Below are 15,311 nucleotides of genomic sequence, written 5' to 3' on the forward strand. Positions count from 1 at the left end.
CATGCATTAAAAAACGCATAAATAGACATGCAATAATGCACCAACATTTGATAAAATATGCATTAAAAGTCCTTAACTATGCACGAAAAAAAATACATAAGCATTTTTTAAAATATAAAAATTAACCATTTATATTTTTAAAAGTTATTTTTTTTTTCGGTTACATTTTATTAAAATTATAATTAATGAAAACACGTTGCAACGAAAATAGATAGCAATGGACACGTCAATAGGAAGAGAGTGCTAGTGGTGCGCAATAACATTGTTTCCGTGGTACTGCTTTTGACTTTAAAGTGTCATAAAAAATGAAAATATTTATAAAATACTAAAAATTTATAAATAATTTCGGAAAAGTAAATAAGAATAAATTCAAAAATGTATTGATCTAATTTTTTTTGATCCACAAAAAACGATTTCGCTAAATTTATATAAAATATTATGTGCTATTAACACAAAAAAAAATTAAATATATGCCAAATACGCCAATACACACAAAATATGCAAAAAAGAGAAAGAGTGACTGATACACAATGTTAGGTAATAAATATTATTGGTTAGTATATATATTATATATATACATATATATATATATATAATATTTTATGTGAAAATATTTATTAATTAATTCTGTTTTATTTAATCATTCTTTTTACATTTTAGTAATTATTTTTAACAAGTAAAGCATACATTTAAAACGGAGCTGGATTTGGTAGGTCTGGCCATTGCCAGAGTGTCCATAGCCGTAAACACGCCTATGGTCGTCCGCGACCCAGACAACAACGGTCCGTACGTGAGTCTGTGTTCTAAAGCCGAAGACGTACACGACACCCTATTTGGCCGTCGTGCACGTGTTCGGAGAGAAAATGAAGAGGTTGTGCCTGTGCGTGCTGTGCGATTCACCCCAAACGTACGATCCAACGACGGGCTCGCAGGTGGCGTACGGCGTGAGCAAAAATGTGCACCCTGGAAAATTGCAAGTAATCCCGTCAGTTTCGGTTTTTAGCGTATTGTTCCCGCGTAAGATTTACGGGTCCGGCTGTTCATGTTGAACGATCTCAAATGTCGACACGCCGTGAAGAAAACGGTCAACGGTTTTTACTGGAAATTGGGCGATGTTGCGGACAATCGGACCCTGATGCGAAATGGTATGTGATCGTGCACCGTCGTCGCGTTTTACTTATCGATTTTATCTGTTGCGGAAAACCGATCTATAGGAACTTGACGTCGAATCGTTTTGTCAATTGTGTGCACTCAGGTCGACCTAGTAGTGAAACGTTCCGTCGGAAAAGTTTGCGAAACCCTCGAGGAACACGCTGGTGACAGCACGCAATCCACTTGAACAGTAGCTGTACATATAACATATTATTATTGCACTTGTACGTATTTTAAACTAAATTATGTAGAATTTAAGACCAAAAAAAAAAAAAAAAAACGTAGATTGTAAAACTACAAGTAAAATTATTATTACTTATTATTATTTTAAATAGAAAAAATTAAGGAAGTGTAACATGTAACATGCATGTATAAAAAATATATTTTTACTTAAGTGTCAACTATTTATTTATTTATTTTTTTTGGTTGATCGTGACAACTTTGAAAAACTCAGAAATCGATCACAAGTTTTTAAAAGTTGACCACCCCTGGTCAAGTGTATAGTGTATAACTTATGAAATAAAAATGTATCATAATTTTAAAGTTTTAAAAATATAGCACACTGAGCAACAGGACTCATAGCCTCTACTTAAATACGCCTCTGAATACATACAATCATAATTTATTTGCTTTTCGTTTAAATATATTTGTTATAAACATTTTGTGTAATAATAGTCTAGAAATTATTAAAAACATTCGCGCTGAGTTAGTAAATCATATAATATTACATATATGTGTTTTATACATAGAAAAGAAAAACAAATACTAAAATTCAGTGAGTAGATAACTTAATAATATTATAATATTATAATAATTATAATAATAATTATTATGATAATAATATAACAATATACCATTATTGTTTTAATTAGACCACACATGATAATTAATCCATTGTCATTTATTCTTGACAAATATGTTGTCTGTTGTTATATAAAATAAGAAACAACTATGATAATAATTGCAAGTATACAAGTAAAAATATCTCGAACATGAACTTTTCCTAAAACCATAACGTTATATAGATATTCATGTACAATGTAAATAATTAATCGAATTTTGAATTTAAAAAATTTCAATATTCAGAAGTCAGATATTTCACAAGCTGTAATGTAATGTTTTTCTCGACTATCACAGCGTTATCTTATCGAATACGCACTAATGCACACATTTTTCGACAAACATTTTTCTTATAAAATTTGACAACATAAAAATTACATTTTGTAACAATAATTTCGTACCAAATTCGTAGATCATTTATCCCCGGCTCTTGTAAATAATTTTTCATCGAGGAAAACGTAGATTGTATAATATTAATTTTTTCATTGCATTTAATTATTAATAAATGGCAAATTGATAAAAAATAAAATAAAATTAGATTGAATAGATAAAAGTAAATTCTTAATTAACTAATATTAATACGAGTACACACACATATACACATAATACGTATTTTGTATATATTATCAGCAATCAGAACCTTTATTTCTAGGTTGAAGTTAGTAACCACTACATGGCTTATGAATTATATTTTTATAATATTGTTGTAATACATCTTCAAATTATAGGAAATTCCATAACTGTTTGGTGGAATGGTGGTGTGATGACACCGTAGGTGTTTCTCATTTATGCAACAGCTGCTCTTACTCACCCTGGACCGTTGATCTGGTACCGTCCATAGAAGTCCATAGAGGATAATTTTGATCTGGTATACCTTACTTCACAGTGTAAACCTACGCACGGTAGCACCTTTTCCTCCAGGTTTTTTTATACCATTATTTTGGCACGTCCTCTTTAAAAAACATTATTTCATTACTCAGATTGACGATCGCTAATATATTTTAAAAAGTCGAAGATCCAGTGAGTTGTTTATGTCCATCAGCATGTTTTTGCTGCGGTTCAGGCCGCGTAGGTCTGTTTCAACGCTATATACTGGAACTAAGAGCCACTCGTCGATGCGGATCTGTAACATGACATAATAGGATATTACATAACTGGTATCCACGTGCCGTAATGAATACCAATAAAAAATAATATAGGTGCTTGTAATACACTATACAGGGCGTAGCAAGAGATTCTTCATCAGAGAGCGATAGTATGGTGTACCCATAGTCCGTAACACCGCATCCGGTACAAAAGTTTGTGGGAGCCATGGAACGGCGTTCTAATCACCGGAGATAATAAAATATAATGAGCCACGATCGAAAAGGAAACGTATAACATCGTCCAGATCATAAATTATACATGTATATATAACGTTTTGAAATTTTTCCGTCGGAAAAGCAAGGAGGAAAAAATAAAGTAATCTACAACAATAAAATACGCAGGTAGATACGTGAAGTCATTAAACGTATTTCAAAAATGAAGATCACAACGGCATTATGCAAATATCCGTCGTAAAAGTTTGAGTTATACGCGTTGCTTTTTTCTTCGAAAAATTATTACGCGTATTCATCGATAGGACACAAAGAGTACAGTATTACACCAAGACTACGTAAAACGGAGATATTAAAAATCTCCGGGATATATTTACGCCGATACAATACAGTAATAATTAATTTGATAACACGCACTATGGCTCACGTGAATGCAGACTAAAATACGGTGGTGGTCGGACAATACAATCGAATATCTGCCGAGCTATCACGTGCAGCCCATGTGTATGAAAGAAAAAAACTGTAACATTGTACGCAACATGGTAATATGTGACGTACAGTAATCATCATAAAAAACACGACAAATTCTATTTGAAGATCTTCCCGACGCACTTTGACGTAGATTTACATTAGAAAATAAATAAAATAATGGTTTGCAATAAATATTCACTAGAAGGCGATCTCATTGTCTGGTCGAAACCCCATCTTCTCTCAAGGATTTTCCTTTGTTTAAACTGCGTATGTCATATCGTACTAATTATTTTGATAAACAAAAACATGATTCAATCAATAGCTTATATTGCGATATTTGACTTTTTAACTGTTTTTATATCTGTGGATAAACAATGTCCAGCGCAAACATGGATGCCGAGCATTCTTTACGCAATCGGAAATCGTTAAGTTTAACGAATGACACTAAACTTGACTGTTAACTTTCTCTAAAATGGTAACACACTTTGTAACTACGTTCATTGAGTTTATAATACTAGTTTGACGTGAAAATAAGGGTTTCAAAGGTAAAAGGACACCTAATTTTTCCAAAATATAATCTTTTTTTTTTTTCCGTTCTGAGTATACTGCAGCGGTTTTAATGCTATAACGTTGCCCGCCGAACGTATTATAAAAATTAATTTAATTTACCCTAATTTAACCCAAAAAATAAATTCGATATATTAATTTATGTGAAATGAGCGTTGTGTTCAAGAACATTATTATTGTCACCAGTACATATTTACTTGGAAAATTCAAAATTCATTTTTTTCACATTAAAATGCAGTAATAATAAGTTAATATTCGATTATAGTTGCGTTCGAAAGTTCGTAATTAAAAAAAAAAAAATAATACACGTGTCAAATGATACAAAAAAATCATAATCACATATGCGATATATGATAGTCGAATTATAAATAAAACCTATTTTTAAAGCAAAGCGAATGAATTAAAAAAATATTTATAGCAATAACAGAATATTAAAGTTTATATTAAAGAATATTGTTGTAATGATATTTAATTTATTTGTTTATACCATTTTAATTTGTATATTTTTCAATCGGTAATTATTTAACTCGATTAGCTTAAAATTAATCAAAATAAATATATTTTTCTAGGCAATTAAAAAGTGAAAACAATTATCCATCCAGCCAAGCACATAAAACTATTTTCGACCCATGTGAAATAATTCCTTCTTTATTGCATTTACACATAGTAACTAATAAGTAGGTATGTTCCCATTTTTAATTTCTAATGAATCGTTTTGGTAGTTTTGACTGTACGCCAGATCAGTGGGTGGGTGAGTGAGTTACATTTATATTATACCCGAGTGTATATATTTATGGTTTGGTAAAAAAAGGGCCAATCTCATATTGTAACAATGATCAGGAATAAAAACATTAAATTTGGCCAATTTTTAATGTAAACACACAATGTATACATTTTATGTGGAAACTCAAAAATTGATATTACTATAGTATGGTAGTGAATTAAATTGGTTTATTTTTTTTCATCGTAAGATTTATTTAATATTCAACTATGATGATATTGGTCCAATAATCTCAATTACGTCGAAATGTGACACTCACCCTTCTTGCACCAAGCCACTGATACGTATATATTTACACATTTTATTTAGGCACATGTTTTGCCCCGAAAAATGCAATATAATGTTTACGAAATTATAAATATACGGTGTTATACATTGTCCACATCGTACAGTTTCGGACTCAAACGCATTTTGTAAGACACGTACGCGGGTAAGCGTTGCACAAGCGGAATAGATGGTAATAAGCATTACAGTAATGAGACGTTTGTCGGATTCGGAATATAAATGTTTGCATGTGCGCGCGTACTTAGAGCGTATCGTGTGTATTTTATAATGCGTTTACAGTGCACCTAGAGTAGACACTGCCTACCGATAGAGGAAACCTTGAAAACCGATTATACGAAAACGATAGTAAAATTGTATATTATTATTACCTGATATTTTTAACACCGCTGCACCGTCCGCACTAATATCATACGCACTGCGATACATACACGTAGTGTTGAGTACGTTAAAATAGTAATTTATTATTTGAAATGAACCGTGAAAAACTATATTATACGTACAATTTACGGTTGCGCATCGTCGGATCGTGCGATAAAAAATAATAAAAGTTTAAACAAATAAAGTAAACGCAACACAACAAAACTCATTATACACATTATACTGATGAACTACATTTCCCCGTATTTTAGCAAGAATTTAATTAATTATCAACCGCAAAGTGTAAAATTATTAACACGTACACATATTATACATACACTTAATGCCATATATCTCCCAATGATGTTAGTGAATGTATTTAAATTGTTTTTTTTTTTTTTTTATATGTTAAAAACTATTATTCTCATTCTAACGAGACATAACATAATAACCGTAGTACTTTTATATATTTATAACCATAGAAGGTGTTACGATTTTTGATTACTTATGTAACGCAACGGTGCACTCGGTTGGTGCTGATCTTTCTCTCAAACCATTTTTTGTATCATATACATTTTTGTTTAGATATCTGGATCGTAATCAATGTGGATTCAATACGAATAGACATAAGTATGACATTATATTTTATTCATACTGCACATTGTACTTATTGTTCAAGTGTGAATTTGTTTTGTTGATTGGTTTTAATAATTGTTATAAAAAAAGTTATGAAAAATATTATAACAAGAAAATATATAAAATGTTAAAAAATACCTGATTCCAAGTATCTAAGTTGTTCGCTTATATATTTAATCTTTGATCGAAAAAACCAATTCTGGTTTCATAGTTTAATAGTTATATATATTTTATTATTTTTATTTTTATCGATTATCTAAGTATAATATTTTTGGTATTATACTAACAAGTGACTATAGTTTGAAATCCGTCAAATGCATCGTGAGGATTGCGAATGAAGTCGCCAATATGTTTTGTATAAGTCGGAAAATTGTGATTGTAGCCAATTGAAATGATTAAATTAAAGTATCGTTGGTTCAATAATTATATAATAATATTCAGAGCTATTCAACATTATTTATCCGATTTGGCCACGTACGTCTAAATGTCAATGATGTGGTGATCCGTCTTGTTGATAAATATAATCATCAGATTCAATGTCTAATCGTGAAAATAACCAGGTTTTTTTATTTATTTTTATTTATTTATTTTTTTTATTTTTATATTTTTATTTTATCTGCCATTTACCATGTTTTTAGTAAAATAGAAAGGGCTATATACTTGTGTTTTTGGTATGACACAAAACACGAGTCACGCTCGTGTTTGATGAGACATGATGATTTACACTTTGAAAATTGCAACATATAAAACGCTTTATGCTATCCATTAGAAATATTTGTAGCGATAATAACTTGCGTAAGCGATCATTTTAAAATTGCCAATTAATGACGTTCTAAAACTTGTAGATACATACTATAAATTGGAAAAGGATATGACAGCAAAAAAACGAGAATTTATACGAATGATTGTATCGACATAATTGTAGAACAGGAGTGAGACATTGGAAAGAAAAGGTAATAAAAGTATGGGAAAGCGAGGGTACGTCAGAAAAATACTACTGTGGAACAGGAGAAGCCTATATCATGGAACCAAGCAGAGTTAGGGAAAAAGAAACTTCTCTATTCTATGAAGCAAATTTAGAGGAAAGAATGTATCAAAAGCCTTTTTCAAAGGCTTAAGGAGACCGGAAAATAAATCAGAAACGGAAATTTGTAATAGAGATGGAACGGTAATATATTTAGTGGAAACTGGCCGTCAAGTTAACAGTTTTGTAACCTATACTGCTCAGTGATACGGTATCCAGAGGAATTTGACGATTTTATGCATATTATGGAGATTTGATCGAAAATATTAATGAAGATATTAATAAAATAAAGTGGATGGACAGCAGAGATAATATAGCGGTCAAAAAAGGTTTCTATCAAAAAAAGCGATTGAAGGATGTGCATAATAGTACAGACTTCGGCGGTAAAAGAAGAAGCTGATGGGTGGAAGAACAAGAAAAGAAAAGAAAAAAATTGATTAATTGATGGGATGAAAAATTAGTAGCAGAAGAAAAATATTAATATCAGGTTGATTTTTTTAGTACATAATATTGTGTCAGTTACGTACGAGACGATTCGAAGCATTACGAGTGATTGGCCATAATATATATATGTATAATACAATGTATGGGTACTAACGTGATTCTGTAACAAAAATAATATTGATAATATGTTGTTGAACTTTAAAACTTCAACGCGTGCTTATTGTTGCATACATTGAATATTTAAATGCTCTTCAAATACTAATATACACTCTACGCTGCACGGTCTTTCGGTTCACAGTTTCACAATTATTTATTTAAATACTGTTTTGACACAACAATTATCAGAATAGGCAAATGGAAATGTTTATTATTTATTTATTTTTCAACAAAACAGTACAGGTAATAGCAGACTCGACGTGTTTATAAAATTATTATAGTCTTCACAAATCGGAAAAACACAAAAACAACAAATGAACGCCGTTAAAATAATAATAATAATCATATATTGCAATTATTTTTAACTAGTTTTTATAAATTAATTGAAAATGTTACAATTACTGTATTATTAACTACAATGGCTATCTTCATTAAATGGTTTTCCTCGTTTAAGTGAAAAAAGAAAAAGAATGCTCATAAAAATGTAATTTTTCTCGCAATTAATTTTTTTTTCAAGTGGTGTTTAATTATACTTTACGTATTTTTTATTATCTCTTCATCTCGAGATTTTTATAGAAATTATAAAAAATACCATATACCCGTTCTGCGAACCAGATTTTTATAAATAGTGAAACAATTAATTGATATTATAGCGAGTAAAGTACTCAAAGAACATCAATTATCACAGTTACGAGAAAGCTGTTAGTTCGACTTCAAATATCATTATAATAATGGGCGTATTGTTTTATATTAGATTTTAATTATTATGTTTGTATAGTACTAACGAATATTATACTAATTCTTTTTATTTTTTTGTAACAGTATGTTATTATTTAGCTTATGTAAATTTTTGTTTTGATTCTGACTACTGTACACAAACGATGACAAATATTAAATTCATATCATTTTTCTCTAACGAAATGTACGTTTTGTAGTTTCGTTTATTTCACTACGTACGTTCAAAACATACATATGTCTTTTTTCCTCTTTTCCCCGTGGAAACATTTTTTTTTTTTTTTTTTTTTGAAACACAATACGACCTTATGCGTATTATATATTCATCTGGATCAAAAAACGTTGTTGCTTGAAATTTATATTTTTATTTAAAGCTCGAAATTATTTATTCATCAATTTAAAAAATTGTATTCAGGCTAATTGTTTGAAAATAATTTAATATCATCAAAATGGATCTTCTCAAACAACAAATATAATAATATTAATATAATTCTGTAAACATTTTGACTCTTTGAGGTTCATGTGTTATTTTGTTTAAAATATAACATTCACATTATTGAAATTCAGCGAGTATTAGTATAGCACATGATATATTATATATATTCGATCAACATATAAACTAAACTATATACACTTTAACCACAAAAACGGTAATTGAAATATGATTTTTGAGTGCCAAGAACATTAATTACGACATGTGTTAAACATAATTTGCTATCATAGGCGGAATCAGAAGTTTAAATCAGATTACGCAGGATTAATCAACAACCCACGCCCTTGCTTTTACAATGAGTAATAAATATACAAATGATACATAGTAATATACTAATATAATAAATGGTACATATACATTATATAATACGTATCACATATATCGTCTGATTTTATGTTGTTCCTACTGCAACCTAAAAATATTTTTTTAAAAATACAAGATTGTTAATACATTATATTTTATTACATATACACAAAATATAACTGTTGAGTACAAATACTATACAATTTATGCGAATACTTGGGAATCATAGACACATAATCTAGTATATACATACCTAGCTCAAGTCATATTAACATAAATTTGAGTAATTTGAGCAAAACTGAATGTTTTCGTGGTAATGTTCATAAGATTCACTAATGATTTGTTCAATAACCTATGTGATAGTTACTAATATTATTATTGTTGTTCAAAGTGGTCGTAGACGGTGTAACTTTAATTCGATTCACTCTTAAGATACTTACGTGTAGGTAAACTTCGAATTGAATACCAAACTATGGACCCGGCTAACTAAATCATTCATGATCGAGTCAAATCCCAGAGTTAAGCTTTACACAAAAAATGCAATTTTAAAGAAATTACCGTTTTTATGGTAGACAATTATTTTAGGTAAGAATCTTAAACTGTTCGGTGTTACAACGTTCGTGTTGTGTAGAAAATTTTCCTGACGAAGGTACTACTACTACTACTACTACTACTACTACTACTACTACTAATCAGCTATTTGTTTACTACAATTGGATAAAAAACACCCGAAAGCTATTAATTAAAATTATAAAAATACTTATACTTCTAACGGTTTGTTTTATGGAAGTATAACGGTACAATAAGATCGTTCAATCGCAATACGGTATTTGATTCTGATGGCTTTCTTGGTAGTTTGCTACACAAACTTGTGGTGTTAAGTCGTAGTCCAAGTCTGAGTCCACAGACACCATCAAAGGGTTTGTAGTACTTAACCGTGTTGGACGTAAATCTTGCTGGATATGTCTTACCGCTTCAGGAACAAAAGATCAGACTGACATTTGATAACCTTCATACAGTCATTGATTAAGTAGGATTTAGCGATAATACACTTTAGTGGAGGCGTGTTCAGCGGAAATTCACATGCAAAAGCAGGTTTCACGTTTTGTCCCGGGCCAAGATGTGGTAAAAGTGCTATCGCCGACAATGAGGCGAAAATTAATGAGAAATGTACATGACTAAATAAACTAAGATTTTATACTGTTTTCGTATTTTGACTTTCACCAAAATCGGTATAGAACACCTTTATAATAACAATTAGTGATGAATATTCGAACACCTAATACATTATAATAAACAAGTATAACCTGTTACATTTATCGTTCCGGATAAATGTAACGTTTTGTACATAAAAGTGTGCGCGTACATATACGGCAAAAACCCTGAAGTCGCCATCAGTCGTGCGTATGTATATAATAACAATAATGCAGAGAAATCAATCGTGGCCTTTCATGATACAGTTTGTAGATCTTGAAACGTGCGCTGAAACACGTCTGGCAGATTTCAACCAGTCCGACGAGACGTTTTGCAACACTGTACTACATACAGTATGACGTTTTTCACGAGAAACACCCGTTTCTCTGTAAACAATAAAAATATTCACTATAGAGAAATAAAATTGTTCATTTAAAATCACGTTCAGTTATTACTACTGCGCGACCGTGAGGGTTCTAGTGAAAAATTGTTTCCATGATTTCCTATGCCAGCAAGTTTTCAGTTTTATCCCATTTTTCAACCGGTAACATGTACATTTTTATTGTTTTATCCTCTGAATCGGAATATTTTTTATGAATATTTCAACGTGCTAGGTGCAGATATTTTACATCCGACCGAATTTTATCAGTAAATTATTTGAAGTATTAAGTATTGATAAAACCGTTTTATACGTCAGGAGAAAGAGCAAGAGTGTGTGGAATGGTCGCGGACTAAAGTGGTAACGCGCACTATTCCGCTTGTATAAACGCTAATCAATAATTGACTACATCGATATCATTCGATTATCTATTTTTGTAAAACGTCAAAAAAGTGTTTCGCTTCGGCACGTGAGATATTAATACGAGGACGAAAGTAAAACCCTAAAAACTGCAGAAACGAGAAAAATGTGTAAGTTGTTCGTAAACGTTTCTCGTGTACGCGTACACACGTGCATGTACCAAGAATTTAGATCGTAATTAATCCACGAACACCTACGGTCTTAACAATCCGTCGGACGATCAAAAGTAATCATCCCGTGTACACGACGACCAAAATGAAAAGTAAAAAAAAAAAAAACCCGAACACGCGCACTCGTTCGCACGTCAACTCGGCAATATTCGATAACCGGATACGATGTGATCGATACCGCTGGCTATACACGTGGTGTGCGCAGAACAGTAACACGCGCGAGGAGCGAACCTAAACGCATCGTTCGTGTAACCGCGTTCTTCGAGTATTTCCGATTGCTTTCAAGACACTTCGATGAAAACAATTGTTGCATTATTAAGAACCGATCGTGGACTCGTGCCTCATTACCATACCACAGTGGTTTAAGTGGTTGACGATTTCGGCACGTATCCCGCAACGCAGTATGAGTAGACCCGGTGATATGGAAGAAAGGAAAAAAAAAACCAAAAGGAAAATACCATACAAAAATCGTCAGGCATTTATGAAAATAATACGACTATTATGTTTGTTAATTGTTACTTGGTGACTGTTTGTCGCGTGTACTCTTCAATGGCGACCGCTGAATGATCTACTATGCGCTGATGTACATATTATACGCATATTTTCCTTTGTCAACGGGCAGTGGCGCCGAACTACAAAAAATGTATCGAGTATCAAATTTTAATAAAATCTACCCACCTACCAATTGGTGTAAACGGTGAGGGGCTGAAACTCTACCATAATATTGTATTCAAAAATAATATTAATATATATATATATTTATATATCTTTTTTCATTTTGTGACTTATCAATAATTTATGATATAGCCGATATAGGTGTTCACGTTATATATTAAATAATATTTATTTTCACCACATCGCACTATCGTTATCATATTATCTGTGTTAATATTACGGTCTTCTGGCTTGTTTTGACTTAATCAGCGTACCACAACTGATGTGCTTTTATGTAATAATGTTAAATATTAAATAGTTTCAATACTTTTATAGTACATTTTACACATTGGGCTGTGGATACCACAGCTACCACGCTATGTGTCACCCACCCACGACATTATTCACTATGGCAGTCGCCATACTTGGATATAGGGATCGGCGCCACTGCCAACGGGTATGCAATATTGTGAAACTAACATTTACCTTTTTAATTTATTCCCTTTTCTTACCACGCGCCAAAATGAGGTTTGGAACATAATAGACATTTTTTAAAATCCTCGCGAACAAAACAAGTTTTTCAGTTCAGTGTTTTCACCGCGCATAAGTATACAAGTATTAGGCAGATGCAGTACACCGACCCGTCCGTCTAGGTTTTAATGAAATTTTAATCGTCAATGTTTTAAACTCTTAATCCACAATGCTAATTCACCACTAAAAAACTCACGACTTGTTTGCATACGAGTCGAATAAAATACTCAACAATTAATTTACTATAACAACTCGCAATCCAGCTTGTTTGAGTAGGAAAAAATCGACGTATATTATAATAGTCTCCAAGAATAGTCCGTTAAATACAATATTGAAATTTGCTACGTGTCGAATTATAATTTTATTTTTTCTCCGGGCACGATATAATACATTAAAAAAGAAAAAAAAAACCAAACGAGGTGTAACGCACTTTTTGGTTAAACTATTTCAAACTCAACATTTCGTATCCTTCACCTTTACTAGGGTATTTTTAATGGTTCTATATTTACGGTGCGTTTCGAAGAGTAGATAATATTATTATTATTACTATGAAAACAGATGAAAATATAGTAATGTTATAGTTATGAACTTTTTGTAATAATTTTAGGCGCCGAATTGTACACATGTACTCGTATATTGTTGTATTATGACTGACATGGTTTTAATAATCGAATATAGTTAACAAATGGTAAATTTTCACCGTCACAATTTGGTGGTTTATTGGATATTTATGGTAATAAACTAATGTTCTCTCTATCGTAATATTAATTTAACAGAAATGCATAAAAATCAATTGACTCTGTACGTTTGACATATAATTTTCCAACGAAACATTTTCATGTAACGTTACATTTTCAAATATTTCACGGCTTCTAAAACAAAAAATTTAGTGCGTATTAACAGAAAATTAAATTTTTAACCGAACCAATCAAAATTTGTATAAAAATCATATCAGTATTGTAAATTATTAAACCGAACATACTATATAATGAAATATAAAAATCGTCGAAATGCGAAAGTCGGTCAAATATTCTCTATAAAATAATAAAAGTAAAACGCGATGACGCCGAACGTTATGCATAGAAACAATAATGTTTAAAAATGTTGATATTATTCACAATATAAGAGCCTGAGACATTTAAATTGCACTAACCGTTGATCAGGAAAGTTTTTAAACATTACCCGAAAAATGTACGCTTATTACATACTTATCTTGATGACGGTCTTGTTATTATTTACGAGTGCAGGGACACAGCAAACAATAATAATAATAACACTGTTTGCGCTCGTATCATGTTAATTGCAACTGGACGGCACTGCAAATATTGAATTTTGAATTTCCGAAAACGAAACAACACCGTTGGGTCGTGCGAAATCAATAGACGAACGACAATAGCCCACAGCAACTCGGAACGTACAAGTTGTCGCCTTTTTCGTCTAATTTGCACATACGTTATGATGTCGTACGGACGCGAAGAGGTCATAGAGGTCGAGCGAGGGAATCCTAAAACGAATGCCGTGAACCGTTGCCGAAACCAAACCGATCGCACTCTCGCGGCGCGTCACGACAATACGTTCCGCCATTGATTTTAGAATATACAGATGAACGGTTGTATAGGACGATTCGGCGACTAAAATTTAGTTCATGCAAGTTGTCGAGAGAGATCGTTGTCGTATTTATCATAAACGTTTAATTATTTCTCGCAGTCGAAATCGTCTATATTATTAATTTAATGATCGCATGTGCCGTGGCGGTACGTTTTATCTATGCCAGTGGTGGCCAAACTACGGCCCGCGGGCCAACTCCGGCCGGCCATCATTTGACATCTGGCCCGCGAAAGTGTTCTACAATTACAACACTTATTCACGCGACAATAATATTTTGCGTTTTTCGTAAAAATAAATTGAAAAGTTAAAAAACACATTTTTTTATGGCCCGTGGCAAAAAAAGTTTTGTTTTCATGGCCCGAGGTAAAGAAAATGTTTGGCCACCAATGATCTATACAACCGGTTTTGTGTTTATTTCCATTTGCATGCCGGGCGGCCAGCTTTTATTTTTTTGTAATAAGCTTGTGCAATATGTCGTATTATAACAACAATAATTGCAATCAACGATAACGGTATTTGCGTGCACAATGATTGCCGCACTGCAGTGATGCACACTATAGCCGTAATAGCACCGTGTACCGCGTGCATGGTTATCTACTGCAGTAGATAATGCACATTCGAGTATTGGACGGACGACATTGACTTTGGCCGCGAGCCGGCGAGGAACCGGCACCCCCCCCCCTGATGTAACCGTTCCATGATACCCGTCAACCGAACTTTGACGGGGTACCCCACTTTTGCCGTCAGCGCGACTACAGCGCTCCGTAGTAGTCGCGGACGTGGAACCGGTCGCCA

The 15,311-nt window shown here is 32.1% G+C and overlaps 1 long non-coding RNA gene across 4 annotated transcripts; it reads right to left on the reverse strand.

The window, feature by feature from the left end:
- Window positions 1-635: 635 nt before the first annotated feature.
- LOC112685419 lies at window positions 636-14,518 on the reverse strand. 4 transcript variants are annotated; one of them, XR_003148799.1, is made up of 4 exons: window positions 14,117-14,518; window positions 2,804-3,115; window positions 1,029-1,346; window positions 636-963 (listed from the first exon to the last, which is right to left on the reverse strand). It is a non-coding gene; the product is annotated as an uncharacterized LOC112685419 (long non-coding RNA). The 4 variants fall into 4 exon arrangements; XR_003148800.1 differs by lacking the exon at window positions 14,117-14,518 and adding an exon at window positions 5,781-5,933; XR_003148801.1 differs by lacking the exon at window positions 14,117-14,518 and adding an exon at window positions 3,726-3,953.
- Between the last annotated feature and the right edge of the window lie 793 nt (window positions 14,519-15,311).

The sequence above is a fragment of the Sipha flava genome, unplaced genomic scaffold, assembly GCF_003268045.1.
Source record: "Sipha flava isolate LNK unplaced genomic scaffold, YSA_version1 275_pilon_pilon, whole genome shotgun sequence".
NCBI classification, from domain to species: Eukaryota; Metazoa; Arthropoda; class Insecta; order Hemiptera; family Aphididae; genus Sipha; species Sipha flava.